The following is a 9354-nucleotide window of genomic DNA, read 5'->3' as shown; positions in this document are numbered from 1 at the left end:
CTACTCTGGGTTTCGGCTCGGGTCATGGTCCCGGGGTCCTGGGGTGGAACCCCGAGTCCTGCTGTGCGCTCCGCGGGGAGTGGGCTTGTCCCTTTGCCGACTGTGCCTCTCCCCTGTGTGCACTCTCTCTCTCTCTCTCTCAAATTAATACACAAATAAAATCTTTATAATCAAGAGAAAATGAAAGGAGCTAACAATAGGGTATTGGTTCTTCAAAACGATGGCTCATCTGTACAATGGAATACGCTGAAGCCGTTGTTACAAATGATGCAAAGCTATTTTGACAGAGCAGAGACACTCACAATATATTGTCCTCTGAAGAAAGCAAACTACGGAATAATTTATATGTTGCTATGACCCTGGTTTTGTCAAAACACAAGTGAGGTAATATATATTGATGTACATATGTACCAAAAAACTCAAGGGTGGTTATCTCTGAGAAGTGATTTTGGGGGGAGGTGACTTTTTTCTTTTATATATGCGTTTTTTTTTTCTAGAATTTTTCCCGAAATCTTCAATCACTTCAGTGGACACTCGGCTTGCTTAGACAGTCTGCGTTTCATAAGCAAAGTTACACACGCAAATGCATGTTTCCTCTTCCTGGGTACAAGAACCTCTGAGCCCAGAGATGAATATATACAAAAAACCTCGCTTACAGTTTTTACTTTTGTTTCCGGTTGATGGGAAGAGCATCTAGGAACAAGTCCTTCAACAAGAAAAATGCAAAAACAATTAGCCTTAGGAAGAAAGGAGTAAAAATAAGTGGAATGTCTATTTGCCAAGGAGACAGTGGTTCGATGTTCTGAGAAGCCCTAATTGAGAGCCAACCACCAGGATGGAAATGTGCATCCACTCGGGAATAAATTATGCATGGCCGCTGTTAAATATTTCATCCGTCCTTCACCATTATTTGTCTTCACGTGGCTAAAAGAGGAAAGACATCATAAGCACTACGGGGCCGGTCATCCATCCTCTCCTAGAGCGGCCACTAACATTCAAACACAAACCCTCCTGGAGAGGAAAAGCTCTGACCATGATTAAAATAAGAGATGACTCGGCAGGTCCGGTTGGAACTTCATGTCTTGATTAAGGGATGTCAAGGTGACCTCACCTTCCGCACGGTCTTCCTTCCAGATCCTGCGCGTTTTGCTTGGGTTAGCATGCTGCTCGAGAGAGAGGCGTTTGCGAGCTCTTGGCGGCGCCCAGGCGAAGGGCTTTTGTGTTTCTCTGTATCCATGCAGCGAGGGGAAAAAGCCAAGGAGGTAATTTGAGGAGTTGTCGGGAGCCGATGGAACCCGTGCAGGCCTTGGTCCCTTGGCCAGCTGCCCTAGCTGCCCCGCCTTCTCTGCTGGCTCTGTCCCTCGACTGTTGGTTCCCTCCCTCTCCCCTGGCCCCGTCTGCTTGGCTGCTGGAGGCACACGCCAGCCACACTGGGCACAGGCCCTGTGAACCCCAGCCAAGACACCCTGGGCCTGCCCGCTGGAAAAGCCAAGGTCTTAGGGCTGCCTTCTGCGGGGGACAGAAAATTTATGACGATGGCCATTTGGGGGTGAGGTTTATTTGGAATCCTTACTCAAGCCTTGCCTGGCATTTTGTGGATGTGTGTGCTAGAAATTTATTTTTACTTTCCGACAGACCAGAGGGTGTGTGTGTGTGCATGTGTGCATGTGTGCGTGTGTGTGTGTGTGTGTGTACATGCTTCTACCCGATTTAAAATCAACGAGTTAAAAGCTGTCTGTGTTTTTAGGTCAAGAAGGCTTTTGCACATTTTTCTGCTTTACCACACGGGAATTCAAACAAGTGGAGTCTGCACTTCTGTGCGTGCATTCTGCAATCCTTGAGGCGGGTTGCTCCTCAAGCGTGACTGACTCGAGGTTCTTTCTGCCTCCAGGGGGTTGTGGGGCCGGTATCTGGCCCACGGTCCAGACGCCCCACGGTCCAGCGTGGCTGTTCCCGATCCTCGCTGGCATTACTGGAAGTCCCGCATTCTCAAGCCCTCTCCAGGCTTGCTGGACCCACACTCTGCAGGCATTTCCTGAGTTAATGATTGAGTTTCTGAGTCACTCGGCATACAGAGTTTTGCCTGAGTCACCGCGGGCTCATACCTGAGACAGCTCCTGAAGGCCTCTGGGAATGTTGGAGAAAACCTGATTTGCAACTCACTAGCTCCCATAATCGGAGGCTAGCCTGGCTGGCAGCACCAGAGGCCCCGGGAACAGGACCCCGATGTTGTCTCAGAACAGCACCGTGTTTCTTTGGAGCATAAACTGCTCTTCGTCAGAAGCAATGGGTGGGGGCACCTGGGTGGCTCAGTGGGTTAAAGCCTCTGCCTTAGGCTCAGGTCATGATCTCAGGGTTCTGAGATCGAGCCCCACATCGGGCTCTCTGCTTGGCGGGGAGCCTGCCTCTCCCCCTCTCTCCCGCCTCTGTGCCTACTTGTGATCTCTGTCTGTCAAATAAATAAATAAAGTCTTAAAAAAAAAAAAAAAAGAAGAAGAAACAATGGGTGAATGCCATCTTCTTGGGGTTCGTGCGCTGCTGGAGATGGCGCGGGCGAGGAATGCCGCTCAGATAGAAATCAGGGGGTGGCACCACGAGTCAAATTCCAGCCTTTCTCGTCCTTTCTTTCAGCACATCATCCAGCCCAGAAATGCAGCCTGGGGTTTTCAGAGGCTTTTTCTCCGCACACCTGGAAGCATCTGCAGGGGCTGTTAACTACAGTCGATCACACCGCAGTTCCGATACGACGGACTGGCCTACCCTAGAGGCGGGGTCCGCTGCAGAGGGGGCCGGAGCCTGAAGCTTCTTTTGCCAAGTGAGCAAGCAGTACAATGTATACGAGGGAGGCTTTTTGTCATTTTATGAATTTTAGAAGAAACGGGAGCCATGCCCATGAAGGCAGCGCTGAGCAGCACCGGAGAGGGACAGAGGGACTGCGCTGCATTTCAGAGCTCCCCGGACTTTAACGTGCCCAGGAATCACTTGGGGGGATTGGGCTGAGAGCACAAGGCCGGGCCCCATCAGCGGAGCTTCTAGTCGGTAGAACTGAGGGGGGCCCGACACCTGCGTTTCTAACGGGGGCCCGGGGGGCTGTGCCTTGGGTTCCCTCACTCAGTCCCTCTGGGCCTCGGCCAGCTCCCTGAGAAATGGACAGAAAGGCTAACATTGGCCGAGCGCTTCTTACCCCTCAGGTACTGTTCCAAATCCTTGGGACACATTACCTCATTCCCTCCTCACAGTGACCTTCGAGGGAGGGGGGACACAGCGCAGGGAACAGAGTCGCTGGTGGGTCTGTGGTGGCTGATGCTCTGAGACAGGGCTGGCCAACAGGCAGCTCGTGTCATGGCAGTTTTAAAAATCAGACCGTCTCACGGGAAATTCTGGGTTTCTGGCATCTTCTGCAAAGTTCAAAGAGCGGGCAACACGGAGGCCGCACATACCACGTGGCAATTACCGAGTGTTACACACATGCACACACACAGACGTGTAAAAGTGGACTCTGGTTTACAAGCCCACCGGCCCTGCCCCACCCTGGCCCCCTGGGTATCTGAATTTACCCATTTCTCTAAGACCAAGATTCTCTTATTTCTATATTTCAAAAGTAACCAACTTTGACCTTTCTGCCATTTCAGATTGAAGTTTCTATTGGATTTATGCATTCTTTATATATTAGATTTAGATCAGAGTTAAATCAAATCAAATCAAACAGCAGTACCTGAAAACACAAGTCTGGATGCTGTCATTATTAGATTTAAACTTGTCCTTCAAATTCACAACACTGCCGTTGGACCCCAAATAGAATTTCCCCGGTACTGTTCCCTTTGATAAAGGACTGCTCTGCCCCTTTTACCTTTGCAGAGTACTTCATGCCTTTGACCCTCTCTGTTATAAAACCTGAATGCCCACATACTTTTTTTTAAAGATTTTTTTTTTTTAACTTACTTGAGAGAAAGAGAGTGATAAAGAGAGCATGAGCAGGGGGGCAGCGGGGAGAGGGAGAAGCAGGCTCCCCGCTGAGCCGGGAGCCCCACGTGGGACTCGATCCCAGGACTCCAGGATCATGACCTGAGCAGAAAGCAGGTGCTTCATGGACTGAACCACCCAGGCGCCCCTGCCCAAATACTTTATCAACAAAGCTGCCGGGGTGATCACTATGCTCACTTCCTGGGGCCTTTCCTCTTTCTCGTGGGGGCAGCACCCTGATTCCTTCCCTGAGGGACCAGCCCCGCCTCCCCCAGGCCAGATTCCGGCGGGTGACCCACCAGGGCTGGTGAAGGCTGGCTCTGAGGCTTCGGGTCTGATCCGCAGGGAGTACAGGCTCCCTCCCGGGTGAGCGGCTCCTATGATGGAAAATACACCGGAGATGCCACCACAAGTGGGTCACTTGCCTGGGAAAAGAGCAGAGGAAAGCAAAGCAAGAAATGCAGAGAGAGTCTGGCCGGTGCTGTAAAATCCAGTACCCACGAGCTCCGTGGGGCTCCATATAAATCCCGTGAATGTAAAAATACAGCTTCTCGGCTGCACGGGCTGCTTCTCAAGTATACAGCAGCCACGTGTGGGCCAGCGATGACTGTTTGGTATGAGGAAATATGGGACATTCCCATCACTGCAGAGTTCTAATGGACAGCACCGGGAGATGGGATCTGTGCCCCAGTTCCAGCCCTGGTTTTTCAGCTATGCAGCCAATAAAGCTTCGGATTTCCACAGCTGGAGCTGGGTTTATTCAGAGCCCACAGAATCCAAAGACCTCCGACTAGCACTCGCCAGACATGACCGTGTACATGCTTTGGGTTTCACTGGGGCCTTTTCGTTCCCTGGAGACAGCGCTGGGGAATGCCCTCCTCGGGTCCAGAAGCGTGGTCAGGCAGACGACCCTCGGGAACACTCCTCCTGGCTCACCGTTCCCATCACGTCTTCAATTAGAAGACGAGCAAAGATACAGAACAGGCGGATGGTGGACACAGATGTCTTTTCTAAGCACCATACATGTCTGTTAGCCTAAGAATAATTAGAATTGTGGACGACTTAGAACAAAAGCAGTCTCCCCCATTAGCAAGCGTTACAGGGCGCCTGGTGGGCTCAGTCGGAAGAGCACGTGCCTCGGTCTCGGGGTCCTGAGTTTGAGCCCCGTGTTGGGTGCAGAGATTACTTAAAAAAAAGAAAAAAAATCAACTTTAAAAAAAAAACCGTGTGGGGCACCTGGGTGGCTCAGTTGGTTTAGCGTCTGCCTTCGGCCCAGATCATGATCTCAGGATCATCCCGGCTCAGCGGGGAGCTTGCTTCTCCCTCTGCCCCTCACCGCCTTGTGTTCTCTCCTGCTTGCTCTGCTCTCTCCAATAAAAAATATTTTTTAAAAAAATGTGTTTTGGTGGCTTATTTAAGGGTCGGACTCTTGGTTTTGGCTCAGGTCATGATCTCCGGGTTGTGGGATCGAGCCCCGTATCAGGGTCAGTGCTCAGCATGAAACACTGCTTCTCCCTCTCCCTCTGCTCTCCTCCCCCACCCCCTCTTGCTTTCTCGAGCTAATAAATAGAAACTTAAAAAAAAAAATTTTTTTTTTAAAGAATGTATTTATTTGACAGAGATCACAAGTAGGCAAAGAGGCAGGCAGAGAGAGAGAGAGGAGGAAGCAGGCTCCCTGCTGAGCAGAGAGCCCAATGCGGGGCTCCATCCCAGGACCCTGGGATCATGACCTGAGACGAAGGCAGAGGCTTTAACCCACTGAGCCACCCAGGCATCTCCCCCCCAAAAAAATTTTTAGGTGCTTTTACATCAGCACCGTTGAAACAAACCAACATGCTGTGCCTCCTGACATGGCACAAGGAAGATGTGACATCATATCCGCGGTATTCTGGTCCGAAACATGTAACTTGAATCTAATTATGAGGAAACAGACAAACCCAAATTGAGAGACAGTCTGCAAAAAGTTTGTCTTTACTTTTCAGAAGTTTCACTGCGATGAAAGACAAAGAAAAGCTGAGGAAGTGTTTTGGATGAAAGAGAGCAGAGATGTGCCGTCTAAGTGTGATGCCTGCTTCTGGACGGACCCTGATCCGGGGACCTTCCCTGTAAGGGACATTTGGGGGACAACTGGTGAGATTCTCATATGGTTTGTGTATTAGATATTTTTGTATCACTGTTATGTTTTCTGAATTCGATAAATGAACTTTGGTTGTATAAAGGAATGTGTAAGAGTATCTGTGTTCTTGGGAAATGTGCGCTTGTCTTTAGAGGGCTAAGGGGCTGTGTTCTCTGCAACCAGTTCTCCAGTGTTTCAGGAGAGACTGCAGAGAGATAAACCACATGTGGGTATTATCTGGGTGAGGGGTGTCAGCCAGACTTCCATGCAGCTCTTTGCCATGTTTGAAGTGATTTCCAAATATAAAAGCATGCAGGCAATACTGCTTCCCCATCCCCCTTAAGAAAAAAATATATATATACTAGTATGTTCTATGGCAAATCTTTCAAGTGGAAAGCAAAGTGCTTCACAAGTGTTTTTCAAATAGCGCATCCTGACTTTGTTTTGGGATGTCCCAATAAACATTTTAAAGAATGGAATAAAAAAATCAGAGCATTTGCACTTAATAAAGTTTCACTTTGTGACACCTGCAATTTTATACATATACGTGTGTGTGTGTGTGTGTGTGTGTGTGTGCACATTCATACACTGTGTACTGAATTGCAAGGACCAATACATTTCTTACTGTGGGTGGGTTTAAAAAAAAAGTTTGAAAGCTGTTCTACTAGAGTATCTTCAATAGGGTGACTCACATTCTAATTTATGGGAGACACCAGTTCATGCCTAGCAACCTGTCCTGTCCATAGAATTAATAACAAACTCAGTCACTTGGAAGTGTCCTGATTTGGATTATAAATTATAGTCACTCTTATTTTAAATGCTTACTCTTACTTTAAATGCATGAACTCCTTCTTATAACAAAGTACAGTATACATAAGTATGCTTGATGGCCAAAAAAGAACTTTAGCCTTTTTTTAAAATAGGAAGAATGAATTCACATATTATTTGTATAATTGAAAAAAAATTCAAAATTACCTTTGCTAATATCATATTAAGTAACTTTGTTGTCCATCCCTTGGAATTATAATGAACTAGCTAATTATAATAAACTAGAAAAGAGTTATTTCATGTTACATGAAGAACATTGGTTTTGGAATAAATACCATTTCCGAGAGGTCTCTTTAAAATGGGAAAACGAGGGGCCCCTGGGTGGCTCAGTCCTTAAGCGTGTGCCTTCGGCTCAGGTCATGATCCCGGGGTCCTGGGGTCAAGCCCTGCATTGGGCTCCCTGCTCAGTGGGGAGTCTGCTTCTCCCTCTGCCCGTCCCCCTGCTTGTACTCACTCTCTCTCAAATAAAATCTTTTTAAAAATGGGAAAACTAAATACAGATTGTAAATAAAATACGAACTCTAGGGGCGCCTGGGTGGCTCAGTGGGTTAAAGCCTCTGCCTTCGGCTCAGGTCATGATCTCAGGGTCCTGGGATTGAGCCCCGCATCAGGCTCTCTGCTCAGCGGGGAGCCTGCTTCCTCCTCTCTCTCTGCCTACTTGTGATCTCTGTCTGTCCAATAAATAAAATCTTTAAAAAAAAAATGAACTGCACTGAATTTTAATATTAACTTATAAAATACACAAATTTTATAAAGTAAGATTTGGGGAAAAGGTTCTTTTTAAAATAGTACCTAAATCATACATGGTTTTTAGAGAACTAAAAAACACATCCTGAGGACTCTGAAATGATTAAATCCAGCGAAGTAATTTCCTTTACATCTACCTTCTAGTAGAGACAGCCGCCCAACGACACACAGGAGGCACTGACGTCCGTGCTTTCTCCTGCAGGGAAGGGCCGTCACTAAGCGATATGCTGTCATACAGTCAACACTTTCAGTGTCTTCTAAGACACGCTGAAACCTCTGTGTAGGAGCTCGGCTGCCAAATCATTGACATACACTCTCTCAAAGCTTCATCACCCACAACCAAACTTTCGTCAATTCAGAAGACGGGAAGATCAAAGTGCACCCAGTTGTGGCTGTTTGTCCAGGCACCTTAAGGCTACGCAATCGCAATCAGAACGGAGGGGCTCATTTTGCCTTGCAAACTTCTGTTTTTTCCTCAAAATCAAACTTAACTCTTTACCCAGAACTGAAGACTTGGAAGCAGTAGGGATTTAAGATTCAAACGACACTGGGGTCGTATTTTGGAAGGGGGTGGGGGGAGGGATGTTTTAATTCCACACCATTGTTTCACGGATCCTGAAACCCAGAGATAAGTATCGGGTCCTGAAGGCAACATGGTCTGTACCAATCGGTGATGTGAAGAGTTCTACATAGATGACGTTGAATTTCAACTCTTTTTTTTTTTTTTTTAATATTTTATTTATTTATTTGACAGACAGAGATCACAAGTAGGCCGAGAGGCAGGCAGAGAAAGAGAGAGAGAGAAGGAAGCAGGCTCCCCGTTGAGCAGAGAGCCCGACGCGGGACTCGATCCCGGGACCCCGAGATCATGACCTGAGCCGAAGGCAGTGGCCCAACCCACTGAGCCACCCAGGCGCCCTGAATTTCAACTCTTAAGGAATTCCAATCTTATTTTTTTTTTAAGATTGTATTTATTTATTTGACAGATCACTAGTAGGCAGAGAGGTAGGCAGACAGAGAGAGAGGAGGAAGCAGGCTCCCCATCGAGCAGAGCCCGATGCCAATCCCAGGATCCTGGGATCATGGCCTGAGCCGAAAGCAGAGGCTTTAACTCACTGAGCTACCCAGGCACCCCCCAATCTGTTTTTAAATTGCGGGAAGGCATCAGAAGGATTATCCTCCACTCTGGTTGACAGAGTTAGAGCAGAGATCAGCTAAGCCAATGACAGTGATGAATTTGGGATTAGAAATAGTTCAGTAGGAGGGTCCAATCTAGCTCAGGGCTCTTCCGTCATCCAGGATAACCGCAACCTGACCTGTACGGGCAGTACCACCCAGGGTGGTACTAAACAGCAAGGCTAAGTGAATTTGAATCTCAGAAGATACACTGTCCCATTACAAACTACTTTTGTCTTGTTGCAAATCATCTTACTGCAAATGGTACCTCTCCGCACGAGTGTCACACGTAACCTCTCACACGACCAGTGTAACTATGTTTTAAATACTACCTCCCTGTCTGTAATCATAAGCTCATACACAGCCACAGTCGCTGTACCTACAACTAAATTAAAAGTTGAGGAAGCCAGGACATTGTTGTAACTTATATTTGTAACTTAATTTTCTTCCCCCTCATTTGCTATCATATTGGTGCTTGCTAAGTATTTGCTGGGTCATTTTTCATATATTTGCAAACAAGAAAG

The 9354-nt window shown here is 47.5% G+C and overlaps 1 long non-coding RNA gene across 1 annotated transcript; it reads left to right on the top strand.

Annotated features, from left to right (window-relative positions):
* Nucleotides 1–1406: 1406 nt before the first annotated feature.
* LOC132022796 (uncharacterized) lies at nucleotides 1407–6099 on the top strand. Its single transcript, XR_009405721.1, has 3 exons — nucleotides 1407–1549; nucleotides 1748–2815; nucleotides 5946–6099. It is a non-coding gene; the product is annotated as an uncharacterized LOC132022796 (long non-coding RNA).
* Nucleotides 6100–9354: the final 3255 nt, after the last annotated feature.

The sequence above is a fragment of the Mustela nigripes genome, chromosome 7 (genome assembly GCF_022355385.1).
Source record: "Mustela nigripes isolate SB6536 chromosome 7, MUSNIG.SB6536, whole genome shotgun sequence".
Classification (NCBI taxonomy): domain Eukaryota; kingdom Metazoa; phylum Chordata; class Mammalia; order Carnivora; family Mustelidae; genus Mustela; species Mustela nigripes.
Note: the sequence above shows the minus strand (reverse complement) of the source record. Positions and strands in the feature narration are given on the sequence as shown.